The 17,369-nt window shown below is 43.0% G+C and overlaps 1 long non-coding RNA gene across 1 annotated transcript; it reads left to right on the top strand.

The window, feature by feature from the left end:
• Positions 1 to 6,716: 6,716 nt before the first annotated feature.
• On the top strand, positions 6,717 to 16,939 carry LOC118317150. Its single transcript, XR_004795358.1, has 3 exons — positions 6,717 to 6,849; positions 15,381 to 15,546; positions 16,651 to 16,939. It is a non-coding gene; the product is annotated as an uncharacterized LOC118317150 (long non-coding RNA).
• Positions 16,940 to 17,369: the final 430 nt, after the last annotated feature.

Below are 17,369 nucleotides of genomic sequence, written 5' to 3'. Positions count from 1 at the left end.
AAAGTCATTTGGCCACTAAAACTGAGCCTGAGAGGAAATACGAAAGCTTCAGCACAGTAGGAAGTTTAGCTTAGCTTTAGTTTTAGCTTTAGTTTCTTCAAGTACCAAGTGCTGAATCTCTTCAATACCGGCAAAGAAGCGCACAGAAAATGCACAGTAAGAGAAGGTTAGCTGGCAAAAGTGGATATGGATGCTCCAAAAATGCACTTGCACCATGTGCATTAGACAGATATGCTAAGATTATTGAGATAGAGCCATTACAGTTCAGTCTTAGACTGGCATTTCCTCTACATGTGGATGTTTTTGTTTTTTGATTTGCTTGTATTTGGTCTATTTAAGGTGCAATGAGTTTTCTAGAAGGAAAAAAACAAAGCAGACCGTGAGAGACGACGAGCGAGATGAAGGAAGCAGATGCAGCGATTGAACCGTGAAATCCATCAGCATTCAATTTTCAATAACATGTGATTAGCCCATTAAAAACACACCAGGGAAATAATTCAAGCGGGTCATATAGCAAACAGACACAGGCCGGCTCTACCACCCATGTGTCCGACAGGAGATAAATGAGTAAATACAGACATCCAAGTCTGTCAACTCTTTTCTGATCCTTTAAGTTCTTCCAGGGCTCCCACCCAAATTCAAAATCACAAGTGCACTCTCACGTACACACACACACACAAATCATAGCTATCAGCCATATGCAGACCAATCCTGTTATCTGTCACTGAGGATTTACGAGTGTTGTGTGTCCAGTGTCATGTGTGAACCAGATACTCTCAGCAGAAGGATTTGAGTCAACAGTGACATTGCGACATGAACATATTTAGTTCATTCAAGCAGCTAGTAGCGGGTAGTTTGCCATGGATGGTTTGTGAGGAGCGGAGACATGTGGAGGGTGCTCAGAAGGAACTCCTGTTCGTATGAGTTAGAAAGTATCCAGCCAAGGTTGGTCAGCATTTGATCAGGATGACCCCTGGATGGCTTCCTGTTTTTGGTTTTTAAAAAAAGGAGACTCAGGGGCAAACCCAGAAGATGCCGGAGGCCTGGGAGCCCCTCAGGATACTAAAGATAGAGCCGCATAAAATGACTGGAGAGAAGCTGCCAACTGGAAACATACATCCACACATCCAAAAACTGGACGGATGGAGTGAGAAGTATGTAGAAAAACTACAATAAGATAGATAAGATACATTTTTACCTTGGTAAATAAAGGGAAGGTGACATAAAAATCCAAAGTGTGAAAGTCCAACCACAGCAGGTTAACATTACATTTAAATTACATGAGAAGGGAAGAGGGGATGAAAGATGAAATGAGAGATAAAAGTTTAAAAAGATTGTTAAAGCTGCGAGATATTTAAGGAAAAGTCTGTTCATTTTTCCCTCTCAGCATCTCACATTCAGTTTAGATCTTGCAGCTCTAACATCAGCATCGTTCAATTGATTACATATCAAAGAACAACATTTTATATTAAGTTTTCCTCAGTGCAAATAAGGAAAGCACCCAAACTACGTTAGTTACACTTATGTTATGTTAATACTATATATATATATATGTGTGTGTGTGTTTCAGTGAAGTGTCTTAATGCTCTTCCTCCCTCCCTCCTTCTCTCTTTCTTGTCCATTCCTATTTTACCCCATCAGGTCTCATCTAATCATTTAAGTACCAAAGGGGGTGACCCCATCACCTCAGTGCCATGGTAACGCCCTGCAGCCGTGCACCCTGGGTCCCGAGGATCCTGGGAAGGTGGAGGAATGTGGACTGTGATTGGTCCTTGAGTGGACACACAGGGTGGGAGCGGAGCAACCTCAGGATGGATGGATTAAATGACAGCTGGGGTACACACACACACACACACACACACACACGTAAGCACGTACACGTGCACACACACGCACATGTACAACAGTGCTAATAAAAGACACAGACACACTCACACAGGAAAACACACACTATGTAACTCCTGATGCAAAGTATTAGATGACATAACACATGACCCTGGAGCTACACACACACACACGCACACACACACACACACACATTAATACACAAGCATGTGATACCAGCAAAACTGCAGCTATCAGAGCCTAATTCACTTTGTCTTCTCGGGCTGCAGGGCAGAGGCTCGGGCTGATGGAAGTGAAAGGTGCTGAAAGCTTTTGTTTTCATTCATTCACACAATGTCAGGGTTGAAATATCTTAAATAGTTGAGTTGCACTCACTTTACAGCGGCTTATTAAAACGCGGGGCCGTCGCAGCTTCCTTTTCAAACTGTTGAACCAGTTCTGATGTGCCAGGCGATGTAAATCAGGCGCACTTCACATAGTTGACCCCGCTGATGAATGGGGGTTTACGCTGGGGCCCAGTAAAGTTGGACAGACAGTAAAGTCACAAATCACTGTTCTGAATGAGCATTCAGGTTGATATTGAGAGAGGAACGTTGAAGTTTAAATATTTAGTTTTGACTGAAAGAGGTAGAGGAGGGTGAAGAGAAAGTCCCAGAGTCAGCTGTGGAGAGGAGGAGAGTAAATCACAGTTCTACAGACGAGTGTGTGTGTCTGTTTGCTGACCGGTGTATATTCCTCATGTTACCCGGTGTCCCGAACTCAAGGTGCTGTCGCTGTAACAAACGGACTCTTTTCGTTTTAAAGGTTTCCTTTTTAACTGAGTGCAGCCTGACGTGCTGGGCCCGTCAGTCAGTGACACACTTCTCATGGGAGATTGTACCTGTTCGCCATCAAAATGATTTTGAGGCTGTTATTTTCAGTCATCTATTTTGGGTCTCGCCCTCCCTTATTTTCACATATATATATCATTTTTTTTGTCTTTTTGGTTTCAGGAACCTGTCTGACTTTTGGTTTAGTTTTGTTGTTTGTCAGCAGGATTGTGCAGAAAATACTAGATGCATTATAGCACAACCTTGTACATTTTGCTGTGGATCCAGACAAAGAGCCCAATCCAGGACTTTTTAAAAATGTGACATATTTACACATTTCCCTGGGAATAATCCATGGATGTAAAAAGGGGGACTGTTGGGCCTTGGCAGAGGTATGCGCTCTACTGAGTGCCATTGTAGTTTTGAGATTCTTCTTGTGTTGGATTAAGTCAGAATTGAATACACTCAGTGATCTCTAATATGGATCTTACTGTAAGAAGAACAAGAGCATCACAGAGATCTGTATGTGTCTGAGGGCTATGTCGTCTTTCTGTCAAATCTCTGTGATTTAGATCTGTCTGTCAGCAAATGACAGATCTAAATCGCAGGGGGGGGAAACCACCAGAACAATTTGATAAAGCGCATGAAGCATAGACTCGAAAACATTTTTGATGAGTGCACGTGGAATCCGAGTTTTTTCAGCTCAATAGCAGTGACGTTCACACAGGCACACAAAGTCCCTTGTCTCCATTCAGCATACCCGCACAAACACTCATTCATTCCACTCGAGGCTCGCATAGGCAGCTCCCTAATCAAAACAAATCTTCAGAGACGGAGGCAGAGCGAGGCAGAGCGAGCGTGAGGCACTCCAAATGTGTTGTCAATTAGCGGCCGCGGATCAATGGAACAGAGTGAAAGAAGCAGCAACAGGAAAGGTCCTGGATGAATCTAACAGGTCTGCTGTTGTTGTGAAGAGGCCTGTGATGCGGGACCAGGACCAAATGTTCGACTCTGAGTTTGTCAGTGTCTTCAAAGATTTTGGTCAAGAATTAGATTCATAAAAGACAATGAGGCGGCTTGTGTAAAGAGGCCTTCGGTGTACTGGTGGCCACATTGTCCCGGACGTCTCCTTTCAGTTCTCAGTTTTCGTATTTTCTTTTGCTCCCTCTCTTGGCACAGCTTTCAATTCAGGCCTGTCCTTCATGGGTGTAATTCATTAGGGCCTATACATTCAGATGCTCACACACATGCACGCAGACTTGCACACACATGCCAGCATGCATACACGGCTGTGAAAGACGGACAGGAATACATTAAACGTGGAATTTGAGGTAAGATATCTGTGCCAGCCCACACCCGCTGACGGCTCAGCGGATCCTCTTCTACGAAGGCTCATGGAATGGCAGGGAGGTCCCAGAACCGTCAAATATAACTAATGTGAATATTGATGACTTCATTTTGACTATAGTGGTCCTGACAAATACAGTTATTTCTACCTTTGTAATCAGTGATTTGAAAATAATCCATTGGTCCTGCGCCTGTTTTCAGTACATCACCCTGCATACTTCCAGAGGTGGATTGGCCACAGGGCATGAGGAACAAGTTTCTTTTTCGAGCTGAGATTATATAAAACCATGTTTAGGATATTTGACATTTGACATTTTGTTTCTCAGTGGAGACGTGCAGTATGTGAGAACGCAAACGCACGCAAATGTTGCTCCAGACATTTTCCGGAACATTTCCTGCCAACCCCCTAGTCAAAATTCTGAAAAATATCAGACTGAGCCCCTAAGCGCCGGAAAATGGCCCAAAAATTCACGGCGAACAAGTGGGTGTGTTGAGACCAAGTCTATCTCCTCTCTTCTGTCTGCCCAACTTAGGCTCACCCCTTCCATTAGTAAATTACCTAAAAAAGAAATCACCATTGGACCAGTGAAGGATCCCCGGCATCACATTGTGTCTTGTCTCTGTTTATGTCTGTGAGTGAGTGTGTGTGTATGTATGTGTGTGTGTGTGTGTGTTTCTCTGCATGTCTCCTAGTGATGGGCCCGAGTGTCATAGCTGAAAAGGTGGGGTTCATCTCCTCTGACCCTAAAACGAAGACAAATCCATTATGGGCACACGTATTTTCTGACCTACACAGCTGTGTTTCCAGACCTGAACTTTTCTTTGTGTGAACGTGCGTGTGTGTGTGTGTGTGTGTGTGTGTGTGTGTGTGTGTGTGCGTCCGTGCGTGCGTGCGTGCACGTGTGCGTTGTGTGTTTCAGAATAAAAGCACAGAGCAGGGAAGGTAAATAATTGAAAAGACTCCCCATAGAAATGTTGGAATTTAGAACCTCTTCAATCTCACTCCGTCACGCATCGCCACTCGTGAGATCCACATACACACAATGCAAACATAAAAAATGACAGACACACACACACATGACCCAGCAGACCTGTGCTGCGTTTTGTCCTAGAGTGTGTGCATGGGAGTGTCAGTGATGTGTGTGTGTGTGTGTGTGTGTGTGTGTGTGTGTGTGTGTGTGTGTGTGTGTGTGTGTGTGTGTGTGTGTGTGCGTGCGTGCGTGCGTGCGTGCGTGCGTGCGTGCGTGCGTGCGTGCGTGCGTGCGTGCGTGCGTGCGTGCGTGCGTGTGCGCGCGTGCGTGCCTCTGACTTTGCATGTGAACACATGGTCGGCACCTGTTCTCTGCTCTCCTCCATGTTTTTTCATTACCCATGCAGTTTGTTGAACCCTCACCATCCTTACAACCTGACTCACCTCTTACTAATCCCCATCCTCTCTCCTCCCTCCTCCCTCCTCTCCCTTCTGCCTACGAAGAAATAGACAGAAAGAGACATTTTGTAGTGCACGTCCATGTGTAAAGTTACTCATGAGAGAAAAATTCTAAGTAGAATGGTCAAAACTGATGCAGCGGAGGTCGGGGGAGAATGCAATTTCATTTCTATTGACAAGACACCTCTACGCCACATCCGTCAGACACCACACAGGGAAAAATAAGGCGAGAGGGCCAGAGTTAGAGAAAAAGTTAATTTGTACTTCTGTGATGACAAGTATGAGTATCTGTAAGTCCAGATGCAGAAACATGTGTAACACATCAGTAAATACAGGAGAAAAGAACCTGGCGATAGACTTATGTTTCTGAGTATGGAAAATTATCAAATATTCCTTTGAAAACGTATCGCTAGACACGGATAATATAGACTTCAGAAATGAAAATGAGTGTGTGTGTGTGCGTGTGTGTGTGTGTGTGTGTGTGTGTGATGAACCACTTCTAAATTACTGCATTTGGCTGTCATTGTTATATAATTTTACTGTCACAGTGATAGCAGCAGCACGGTTAATGGAAAGGTTGGATCATAAAGTTGGCATTTAGCAGGCAGGTCATAAAACAGAATTCTTTATTTTTCCATTAGTATCGTTGTAAAGATGGCAGTATCTGTCTGGCGGCCTGTGGTTAAATCCTCTGCTGTGGTCCAGACATATACAGTATATCTCACCAACTATTGGAAGGGCTGCCATGCAATTTTTATACCAGACATTCATGCTCCCCATGAATCCTAATGACTGGTGGTTTCTAGAACTGGCACGAGGTTGAGGTTTTGAGTTAACTGTGTCAACAGCTACTAGAGAGGTTGCCATAAAACTTGGTACAGACATTCATATCACCCAAAGGATGAAATGTAATAACTGGTGATTCATTGATTGTACAGAGGTTCTGTGTCCAAACTCTAATTATAAGGACAATAATGTTTCTGTCCACAGGACTGAAGAAGAATTGTGGAGCTTGAACGGTGACACTAAGGGTTGGCATTGAAAAGAAAACCTGAACTCAATGGCATTGGAACACTGGTATTGAATACAAAGTTGTGCTGATATTGAAAGAAGAATTGAATTTTTCACAAATACAATCTTATTATCTTGGGGGTTTTTTAATACGTTTTTTTATTTTTGCATTTTAATGTGTAAATCTTCAGTTTTTTTCTTCATGTCTACATTTTTTTCAGGGGTTTCAGGGGAGGGTTGTTTTCCATATGCAGTTTTTTGTGATTTGCATACTTAACATACATTTTGCATGATAAGAAACTCCACTCTTGCCTACCTGCAGTCCGCTGAGCCTTTGGACCACTTCGGCCATGATCGTTTGTCCGGGTAATGGCTTCCACCAGTTCCACTGGAGTTCCTTCACCACAGGTAAGTCTATGTGATGTTGCTTTGCCATATTGGACCGGACTGGGTCCAAGTAAACTTTTAACAGACGTTAAGTTAGTTAGCCTCAACTCATACATGTCAGCCACAATTAAACACAGGTTAGCCGATGTGAAAGGCTGGGCAAAATCCCAACACGAACTCTCCATATTTCATTAGAATTTAGCTGTTGGCCTGGAGGGTAGAGGCAGAAAAGACAAAATGGGACATCCGCTACGTTTTTTTCTCCAAAAACACAGCTGTAACAATATCTGGGAAAAAAAGGGTGCTTTTGTTCTCTTTCTTGTCACAAAGCCAACCTGCCCTCTCCGGCAGAGGTGGACTTTGACTGGCTACCAAGAATCACTTCCTGATTTGAAGTAACTCGTGGTGATGGTCATTACAAAGACAATGGGAGAAACCACATGTCGCTAAAATCCCTCCAATCTATTTTCACTTGCTGCTTTTCCGCCACTCTCTGTCCTCTCTCATTGTGTCTTTGTTCTTTCTCCATCTCTGTGACTTCCCTTCTCTGTCTCCCTGCTTTACCTCCCTTGGTCTTTTGTCGAGCGTTCTCTCCTGCGGCCAAAGTTTGGTTAATGAGACAGTTGGAGACCCGCAGCCTGGAGCACAAAGCGACGCAGAGCACACATATGGCCGTGGCCCCCTGCTGGTAGACACATGGGATGCTAAAACACAAAGCCATACACACACACACACACACACACACACACACACACACACACACACAGACAAAAAGGCCCACGTCTTCAGTGGTCGAGCTTAGCTCAGCAGAGTGTGGCAAAAACACCCGAGACTGAAGCTACAACAAGACTCACTGAAGCTTGGTAAGCGACTTGGTTCTTTGTATATAATGAAAAAGGTTTGTCCAGTCGGAGACAGTATTATAAGTAGACACTAATTAGTTCCAAGAGTCTGTCCCATTGGGGTTTTGAGCCGAAGCAACAACAAAAAAACAGTAACAAGCATCTTTACATCTTTCAGAATTCTACTACATCATAATCAATTATCTGCAGGTTGGAAAATAATGTGGGAATGTGAGACTCCGACAGAGACAGGCACTGCTGACTTTTTTCTTTCTTTCTTTGAGATGCGACAAACAGACGCTAACTGAGAAGCAGATACAGATTCAGGTGGAGACAGACAGACAGACAGACAGACAGATAGACAGACAGGCCAGAGCCTGAACTGTCTCTCCTGTTATCTGGTTTGACCAGCAGCCATCCGTCTGCACTACAGTGGGGGGAAAATAGTAACAGACAAAAAAATATAGATATTTTAACTCTTCACATTCATACGCCAGATTGAGATTTAGTTAACTTATGATATATCCTAGATACCAGGCCGCATTATGTGAGCACACAAGTGAGTTTAACCGAGATGCTGAGACACAAACTACCTGGACAGTTTCACCGCAGAGACGGCGACAGCGCTAAGCTTATCAGAGGGCCGGACCCCGGGTTGTCCTGTGAAATACGGTGTTGCGTGATATTTTACTGCTCCCTCCCAGACTCTGAGGTGAGAGAGGGGGTTTAAGAGATTGAGAGTGATGAATGAAGCAGGATTAGAGATGGGAAGATTCATCTGTAGTAAGGATCGTCTCTGTCAAGTGTGAACTGCCCGTTTCCAAGCTGTTCAGCATCAAGTGCAACCTGCGGTGCTCACTAGAAATGATCGATGTCATACAGGTTTGTAAAAACTCAATCACAAATTCACGAGTTGGTTTCTGTTGTCTTTTCTTGTCGTACTTCATCAGGACCGCTAGGCGAGGCTGCGTGGTCGGGGCAAAAGAAAGAGAACAAGGACTGGAGTGATAACCTCTTAAATGTTGTGAAGGAGACTGGGAGACCTTTAAATGATGAATTGTGGAACGTACAGTATGCAGCATGCTGTAGAGAGGTCGGTGTATGGGATATGTTCGGAGAGGAGCGTGTGAGGCAGACGGCTGAGATAAAGGAGTGTTCAGGACAGTCGGGCTGTGGGTGACGGACAGGAGAAGTGTAATTACATGATATCTCCCCTCACATCACTCACTCTTCCCCATCCGTCTCCCTGTCTGGATGACTGCTGTCTCTTATTCCTTCCTTTCTTTTTCCTCCATGGCATTCACATTTCTGTCTGTTTTTTTTCTTCTTCTCATGCTTGTTAATAAGACCTTTCTTGTCTCGCTTTCATCACCAGTTAGCAACACCCCCACCCTTCTCTTTGACCGCTCGCTCCGCACCATCTCCAGCAGTGAAAGATGACCTGGCACAGTGTGTGTGTATGTGTGTGTGTGTGTGTCTGGCAGACTGATGGGGATGATATGGAGATTGAGAAACAAAGGCCTTCACTGTGGGGGTTAAGGAATCAGACGGCTCATCCACCTGACATTCCCCAGAGACTCGCGGTCTTTGCATGGAAACATCAACTTGACCTATATACACTGGTCAGAGATTTGTGTTTATACTGCAGCAATACGTTTTTAACACTTAACTTGAAGGGAAAGAAGGCAGAAAAGTGGTGTCCTCACCAGAGCACGCTAAACTCTCACAAAGAGGATTATTCTGTTGACAACATGGTCACATTCTAACAATTTTAATTAAGTTTTCCCCTTTTGGGGTTTTGGTTTGCTGGAGCACACACTTGATTAAAGTTACCAGGCAAACAAACAAACAAACAAGCAAGTCATGAAGAATAATTCACTGACAGGATTTGGTCGTAGCATCACCAAACTGTGTGACTGAACGATCTGACAAAATGAGGAAGGAAGGACCCGCCTTTCATCCTGCTGCAGGTGATTTTGACTGACTTCTGAATCTCAGGTGCGTAAAGGATCTGTCAGGAGCAGGAGAACCGCTAGACCACACCCGGCAGACAAGCAAGCTGTTTTCAGACACGAAATCCGTATAGTGTCCCTAGTTTGCCTTTCACATGTGATGAACGCAGCAGGAGATTGTCAGAAGTGTTCACACCAACAGAAACACATAGCCAGGACTAACAACAACAGGTAAGGGGTAGCGTGCACACTCGCTCGGCCTAAATTCTCACATGAGCTCACTCAGACATTTTCCGAATGGACGCTTGTTGAAGCCAGTCTGGATTTAACCATTTCCAGGCCGTATTCAACTGGGTGGTGAGTTAGCATGCAGCTCTGCACAGCTTTTGCTGCTTTTGTGTGTGTCTGTGTGTGTGTGGGGGGGGGGGGGGGGGGGGGGGGCTGTTCCCAGGTGCCTGAAAGAGGTTAGAGTGACTAAATGTTTCCAGTGCAAGAATTTAACCTCTGAACTCCAAAAGGAAAGTGCTTTTCATTCATCAGTAAGGAACTGGACACAAACTCATACGCACGTACTGTCACAAGCAAACACCAATAAGCACATATGGGAATACTACACACACACACACACGGGTACACCTAGTTATTGGTTGCCAAGATGATTCATGAGGACATGGTGTATGATCATTTCCCTAAAGGCCAGGCTCTGAACTTTGACCCCTCCAGTGGCAAAAAGTAGCTATAGTTCACCCTCGGCGAGGTCACATCCATGTAGTTGTCTGTGCGTTTTCTTCTTCTTTGGCCTCAGTTTGTCCCATCCATCGCTCCTCACCTTGCACTCACCTTTACACTTTGCCTTCTCCAAGTTTCTTTATGACTTTTTTTCTTCCCAGCCACTACACCTATGCAGAGAGGATGCATACCAAACAGAGTTGTTAAGAATTATGAGCTCCTGGAATGTTTTTCAGCTTGTCGTCCAGAAATTCATGGCTTCCAATTTCCAAAAGCAAACCTGTAATTTCCTGAATCTGCATCTGTTTTATTATGATGGATGCTGCAGGTGGATGCTGCGGTGTCGGTGGGGCTGAAACAACAAGCATCAATGCTGATGCTCTGACAGGCAAAGGGACAGATGGGAAATATATATATCCATCCATCCATCCATTGTCTATAGCTCTTATCACTTGGGCTCGTGCCAATCCCAGGTGACATTGGGCAAGAGGATTGGTAAGGGTTGCAGTTTAAGTAGACCGACAAATAAGGAGGCTTTGTATGACAGAGGATTGTGAAGAGTGAGGCATATCGAGCGGTGCAGCCCGAGTTGACTGCCTGACCTAGCTCTCAAGCATCGCTCCATACAGTATACAACTCATCCGAACATTCTCAGACCGAGCATACATTTGTTGGGAAAATGTTTGCGGTTGGATGGTAGAACGACACAAGAGACCTGGGCTCACATCCTGCATCCCACATGTTGTTGGTTGTAGGCCACTGAAGGCAAGATGGTGGTTTCGGTTAAATATTGAAAAAGTGAACAGGTCCCAACATAAACATTGGTGTAAGAATTTGAATCACGCATCAAAGGAGCAGTTACCGGAGTGAAAACAAAGTGAATGTTTAAATGGAATCAAATATCCCTCACAAGAGGAAAAAAGATGTAGGCAAGCAAAGGAACTCACACTACCGGGGTCTTCCACCATTTCACCGTGTGAACTCTGCAGCAAACTCCAGCTGCCTTTGGTCACACTCTGTCCCAGAACCTGTCTCTTTAAAGGGGACATATTATGCAAAAATCTCTTTTTCAGTGTTTGTTCACATGATTGTATGCATCTGTGGAGCCCGCCAGCCGACAAACTGTGAAAAAAGACCACCATGTCATTTTTTTGTGAGCTGGCTAAACCCTACAGCCTGGCTCTGAACAACGGGTTCTGATTTCTCTCCCACTCTGATGTCACAGTCGGACTCTCTAGGCTTAACCCTGCCCGTAATCTGATTTACTCAACTCTTCTGATGAAGGGGCGTGACATTTCCTACACATTTTGAAATAAGTTGACCAATCACAACAGGCTGGGCCAGCTGGCCAATCAGAGCACACTGGGGTTTATCGGGAGGAGGGGCCAAAAGAAATCCAGGCGTTTTCGACACAGCATGAGGGTGAAAAGACGAGCTCCAGCAATGGGCAGCATGAGAACACTGATGCCTTTTCTGAACATCAGAGCATGTTAACATTTTCAAGTGATCACCCAAATTAAAAGTATGAACCTGAATATGAGCATAATATGTCACCTTTAAACAGATGACAAAAACATGGTCTTTAAAATCTGGACTCTCCATGTGAACACGGACAGTTTTTTCTCCCCCTCTCTGTTTCCCTTCTCTGTGCTCGTCAATCTGTTTCTCACTATTCCCACCGCGTCCGCTCCTAATATCCAATTAAGTAATTTGTCCACTGGCTATCATTATCCACCCTTATATATACACTCAAACTAGTCCCAATCCCCCCTGGCTATTGCCTCTCTTTTCCTTATCAGTTGAAGCCAAGTAATAAGTCTAAATACACAAACTACCAGCTAAACACTGTCTCATATCTAATCTCCAATAACCATTAACAGCTGAAACCAGCTTAAGTTCTTGGGGAGGGGCTGGAAGAGAGGCGGAAGGACCGAAAGGAAGCTCAACAAACTGCGAACATTCCTCCGTGCTCTTCCCTCACTATTTTCTCTCACCCTCTATTTTATCCCCCTTCTCTCCGACGTTGAACTCCTTTCCTAAACCTCATCCATATGTCTTCAGCAGGCCTGGAAGACCCTTAATGAAATATAGACTGGAAAAATAATCAGATCCGTCCGTAATTACACTCCATCCTTCTAAAATACACAAATTCCAACCTACACATGCTCACACACACACACACGCACACACACACACATATCTGTTTTCCCATCTATGCACGTATGATAAGGTTACACACAGATATGCAAGTGCAAACACATGAACACACCCATTCACTCAATATCTCTTCTTTCTTCTCAGACTTCTGCCTCATTGTCAGCACATACTCTTAATTACCACTCAGATGTTGAAAGTAAATGTCATTTGTTTTTAGAGCGAAAATATTCCTCCTTATTTACCTTTTATAACATATTTCTCAGGGTTTTTTTAAAAATAGATTAAATGTAATAAACAACATGTTTATGTTCTCTTCCGTTTAATTTTGTCAAACTAAAACGTTTGGTTATGAATATGTTAGAGCTGAAAGGAGGAGGAGGAGGAGGATGAGATGCAACAGTGGTTGAACTTGTTTCCACACATTTCATCGTGTAAAGTGATAAATGTGTTGAAAGCTCTTCCTGTTGTGAGAGGGCCGGTCCACTTTTAGTTACGTAAACGAGGGTGTGAAAAATAGCCGACCCGCTACTTAACGCTAATGGACTCATCCATTACAGCCTTGTGAAAACACAGTGTAAGTGGGATAACATTAGCATTGGTGTGTGTGTGTGTGTGTGCGTGTGTGTGCGTGCCTGCGTGTGTGTGCCTGCGTGTGTGTGTGTGTTTGAGACCAGTAAATGATTGTCAAAATGATGGATGAGTGTTTCCGTGTGTGTGTGTGTGTGTGTGTGTGTGTGTGTGTGTGTGTTTGTGTGAGAATGCCTGCACACCTGTTTTGTGTGTGCGTGTGTGTTGTGACCACAATTATTCAGTTGTTTCCCCTGTTAAATAAACCAGACAAAGCGCAGGAGGTCGCATTAGCACAACAGCTATTCAGAATCCTGATGCACGCACGCGCTCACACACGCACACAAACAAGGGAAAAGGAATTTGAATTAGGGCATTGCTGGAAACAATTTGAACAGTACAGAAAACTTATTGAAAAAGAAATACAGTGAATAAAGGCAGAATAATATTTCTTTTAAAATAACAAAACATTACACCTGTTTTCTGCGGCTAATTGAGACTCGCATCGATAAATGAACGAAATGAGAAATGAGAGGTTTAAACAGGTTCCAAAAGTAAAACCTGCCAATTGTCAAATGTGACTTAAAATTGGCAAAAGTTGGCAAATAAAATAAATGAAGCCTTTGGCGGGTTGCTGAAACAGGCCCATACTTCAACACAAACTCTCATCACTATATTATATTCAGGTTTCCTGTGACAGTTTTTTTTTTCTATTATATTGCAGTAACTTAATTTGTATATTTGTAGTGTACAGTGATCATGTTGTGGCACATGTATTTCTGTATTTCTGTATTTTTTCAGACAAAGGGAATACACTGTAATTCTAATATTTTTCAACTCCAGTGACATTGATTGATTATTGTGTTGATTATCTTAATGTGTTGCAGATTTGTTAGATATTTGAAAGGAAACTAAAATAAATGCTGAAATAAGGATAAAGAATAATCAACAGCCGGTCACACCAATAACTATCTGACCTCTGTGAAACACTTTACAAGCTGACTCTGCTCCTCTACTGGAATTTCCCAGAATTCAAGGCATACATTAAAACGACGCACATATGCCGCAATAGCGTTGTCTGCCAAATCGTCTCAGCCACAAACCTGCACACATCACACATATCTGAGATCAGAGAACAAACTGGGTGGGGTGAACAAACCAGGCCACATTTGCATTTTGTCTCCTCTCCTCTTCCAATCCTCACGCAAGACCAATCTTCTGTAATCATCTCCAGAAAGTTGTGTTTGTGACTGACACAGTACGTGAGGAGATGAGAAAGATTGGTCTGTGTGCGTGTGTGCATGCGTGCGTGTGTGTGTGTGTGTGTGTGTCAGAATAAACAGGCAATAACAAGTTCAGTGCAATAACTCTTATCTTGTACCTCTCAGTTCCTATTTCTCATGTCTTCTTTCCCCCATCTTCCCATCCCTCTTCATCTTTTCCACCTTCCTTCTTCGATCTCAGCATTTCTCTTCCTCTCACCTCCTCCATCTGTGTGTATCACAGTACAGCTCGTGTCAGGTAAGTCATCATTTGAAGAGAGATAAAGGTTTGAAGCCAGATGGAGCAGAGTGACTGCAAATCCACAGATTTCATTTTCACTTCACTCCACTAACTGACAGGAATAATAATAGTAATCACAAAACTATAACATACTATAATGTATATAATGTTGAACTTTCTGTCTTCCTGTCCCTCGTTCCCATGATAACGTTAAAACTGTGTTGCAGGATTCTTTCAATGTACCAAAGCAGATGAACTTGGTCCACCTTTGAAAATGAGAGAACAATGTGGAATAGTTATGATTCTCAAATTAAACCCCATATCAGAAAAAGTCTGGCAATGAAAGCAACCTTTACATTTTGGCCAAGTGGCAGATTTCATTAAAACATTAAAGATTTCCTTGTCACGTTAGCTATTTGCGGTTCCTGTTTGCAATTTACCGATGGATTTACAGCCAGCTTTCATTGGATCACATTGAAGAATAATACATATATACATACATAATACAATGTTTTATTCACAATGGATATTTAAAGTTATTGTTATAGAGATTTTGCATGGATGATCCCATCTTGCTCATGTCCATTTGGTCACATATGTCATTATTAACATGGCTTGGTTAATGCAAATTTGTGATTTTAGTGTTCAGGTCAAGGTCATTGGACATGTAAAGCTTTGCTAGAGGAACCTAATACTTTCTCTGGGTTCTCTGTCCATATAAGGAACCAGTTATACCTTATGTTTCAAGTTTTATCTGTGTTGGATCACTACATAAACTCTGTGAACTTCCTTGTCAGTGTAGATTTTCTTCTCAAAGGCGTGCTGAGAACGAACGTTGACCCAGAGCTGTATCAAAGTGTCTCACCTGAGAATCGTGGCCTCTGGTGTCTGAATCCAACCTTCCTTACCGAGAAGAACCTTCTCCAATATGTCAACAATTACCTCTGACCATCAGCAATAATATCCGTGTAAGTTATACTGAATCAGAAATGCATGGGTGTTTATGTCAGTGTGCACAGATTTGACTGAGTTATGACATCAAGAAAGAGGATTACTTTTAAGCAAATTGCAGCAATCTGTAAGTAAGGGGTTTTAAAGTAGGGGAACTGCTGACCGTGTTGATCAGCAGCCAAACCACAATTACAAACCTTCACTGTTTTTAGAACATCAGCGTGAGGAACCGTAGCCTCTGCATCAAGTCTGTGTTGGGAGACCGTAGAAATGATTCCCGCCTTGACGTAGGAGGAGGGTTTGTTTGTTTTCTTGAGCTTTGGTGAACAGGGGTTTTCCCGGCTGCCGGCCCGTGTGTGTGGTCTGGACTAAATCCCAGGGCACACAACAGAAGCGTGAAAAGCAAAAGAATAAGTGGCCCCTTAAACAAAAACCAAAAATAACAATTTGTGCATTAAATTGACCACTTCTCTTATTTATCTCATGGGCCTAACATTAACCTGCTTCAGCGTGACGTCACGTCGATGAGAGGTGAAACGGGTGCTCTTCGTACAACCGGCATGCACCTGTCGAGGGTATTTTTGCCTGACTTGAAGTAGAAATTGATTTGCCATCAGGAATGCCAATCTATGCAGATAAAACTGCAATTTTCTCTTCCTGGAAATCACTTCTTCTCAGCTCCAAAACTGCACTGCACTGGAAGAAGAAGTGGTTTCTGGTAGTGCAGCTTTAGCCAGAGCTAGTGAAAGTGTCATCAATTTCGCAACATTTCACACTGGCAACGTGTTCCGTATTGTTGGTTTGTACTGTTACTGTGAAAGATAGAGACGAACGGTTTTGATTTTTTTTGTCATCTGTGGCTGCACGCTAACATTTTTTGTTATTTCTTCCCAGATTTATTTCGTTTCAACGAAATGTTGCTTTTGCACTATTTTATACTGCTACTGTACTGTTTAATACTTTAAAGGTCTTTTATTTGTATAAGCTGTGGCGGCACTTTAACATCTATGGGAGTAATCGTTGTTCATACCTAGACCTTTTCCAGTTATGACTGTCAAACTAGATGTGAAACTAAAGAGGTTCTATGGCATTTATTCTCTGTATGTATCTGTTTCTCAAAGGTTTTAACATGAGCCAGGACACCGAACAATGATACAGAAGCAATCATCACTTCCATACAGGTAAAAAAGGGAAAATGTTATCGGAGCATCTTGGCTGTTCAAGTGAAGTGTGCTTCACTTCAGTTGATTAGGAAACAAATTTATTATCAGCCACTACACAGAACAACACTTTATTTGTCTAGAAATTCCCTAACATGACATTACACAATTAATTGGACAGCCACTGTCCCTAAGGGCAGACGAGGACAGATGAATTGCATCCTGGGATAGCTTTGAACTGTTATAGTAACCAGAGATGTATCAAAAAAAATTGTAAATCAACAAATATCTGCACACAAATAAATAAGTTGGTGTGTATGTATAGCAATAAGTATATGGTGTGTTTTTCATTTACCTTTGAAGTAACATAACTCTTTCCACACTTTGAACACTTGGAACAGACCCTACAAACTTTAAAACGAGGCACTTGAATCAGACAAGTGAATCTCACCCAAGTTAAAAGACATACAGTGAGTGTTGGAAAAAGAAAGACAAAAAAATCAGCACAACACATTCCAACACTCAGCAAGTGCCGAGTGTTTCCCTGTGGAGCTTCTCTGACACATGAGTCGACATTAAGCTGACAACTGCACGCTGGCTGCAACCCATTACGTGTTCATGTATCTGTTTATGGGTGTGCCTGAAGAATGTGAATTCTTGATCATTCGGGGTAAAGGAAG

The sequence above is a fragment of the Scophthalmus maximus genome, chromosome 3, assembly GCF_022379125.1.
Source record: "Scophthalmus maximus strain ysfricsl-2021 chromosome 3, ASM2237912v1, whole genome shotgun sequence".
NCBI lineage: Eukaryota > Metazoa > Chordata > Actinopteri > Pleuronectiformes > Scophthalmidae > Scophthalmus > Scophthalmus maximus.
The sequence above is the reverse complement of the archived record's forward strand: the minus strand, read 5'-3'. Positions and strand labels throughout refer to the sequence as shown.